A 1649-nucleotide genomic window follows, 5' to 3' on the forward strand; every position below is an offset into this window, starting at 1 on the left:
TGATAGGCAAGTGCACAGAATGTGTGGATCTTTGGGTTACATGAAAATGCTCACCAGAGGCTGCTGACTGCAAAGATGGCTCTGCCAAAACCAGCTTTACAGGAGGACTTTCCTTGTGTGTATCACCTCTGTACTCTGTCACCGAGTGTTTTCAGAATTAGCTCATGGATGGAATAACCTTGGTGGTGGGAATTGAGAATACGCATGGGCTCAGAAGTATGGACTCACTTTCACCAAGACTAATCTATCTACTTTCACTGCAAAATATACAACCTGTCAAGAGCAGAGACTGTAATATTGCTCCAACCCTCAAGGTGATGCATTAGGCCAGTTGCTGGCAGGTATATAATAGTTGACTACTTTCCCCTGTTGGATAGTGATTTATCCTAACAACAGTCCATACTTTTTGCAGATATGGAATTACCTTCCCTGCCCACAGTGTCTCTGCCACACAATACCTCAGGAATGCTTAATCTGATCCCAGTGCGTGACATCCCACACAATGTCTCCAGCCAAAAGATGCATTTTACATTGGAGTGGATATGAAAATATGATAATGGAACCAAATTTTCTCCCCATGGACCTTGTGTGGCAAATTTCCAAGTATTCCCCTGTTGGTATTAAGTTTCAGTATTCACAGAGGTGATGAATTGATAATATACTCTCTTTTGCATATCTTCTTTTCCTTGACTGAATTAATCACTCCCATAGCAATCTTTCCTTCATTTCTCAAATAATACATTTACACATGAAACTTATCTCAAGATAATACCTGGACAGAATTCACTGAATATGGAATGTGGAAACCAAGGTGGGAATTCTGGGTAGAGATCTTGACTCCTAGGAGATAACTTCTGCCTGGGGAAATATTTAGATACACAATTACCACCTGGTCACATCAGCTCCTTTTCTTCCAGTGGAGCAATAAGAAGAAAGAAGGGAATATCCTGGTGGGGTATCTTCCCTGAAGAGATATGCAATGGGGAACAGAGGAAATATGGCTGGATCTCATGGTATGTACAAAGCCATCTTTTTTTGGTTCAGCACCCATTGATGATGGCAAGTGGGCAAATTGAAGCAACCACAACTTACACAAGGACAAGTTAATTAAAACCTAATATCTCTTGGGCTTTCCTGGTGGCACAGTGGTTGAGAGTCCACCTGCCGATGCAGGGGACACGGGTTCATGCCCCGGTTCAGGAAGATCCCACATGCCATAGAGCAGCTGGGCCTGTGAGTCATGGCCACTGAGCCTGCACATCTGGAGCCTGTGCTCCACAACGGGAGAGGCCACAGCAGTGAGAGGCCCAAGTACCAGAAACAAACAAATAAACAAACAAAACCCTAATATCTCTTGGTTCCAAAGGTTCTGAACACTCTACCATGTCAAAAATAAAGAAATAAAAAGAAACTAAACAAAAAACAAGCAAACAAAAACCTCCCAAACTAAAAAGAAATCAATTCAAACAAAATGGCATCTTGGGTTAAAGGAAATCTAGGATGAATAGCGGAGGAGGAAATGAGCATCATTCACCATCTTCAACAGTAAGGATTGTTGTCAGTTATTTCTCAATAAAGCTGGGGAAAAAAAAAAAAAAACAGTGAGGACTGTCAATTGTTTACTAACACTGTAAATGACTTATATAATT

The sequence above is a fragment of the Mesoplodon densirostris genome, chromosome 1 (assembly GCF_025265405.1).
Source record: "Mesoplodon densirostris isolate mMesDen1 chromosome 1, mMesDen1 primary haplotype, whole genome shotgun sequence".
NCBI lineage: Eukaryota > Metazoa > Chordata > Mammalia > Artiodactyla > Ziphiidae > Mesoplodon > Mesoplodon densirostris.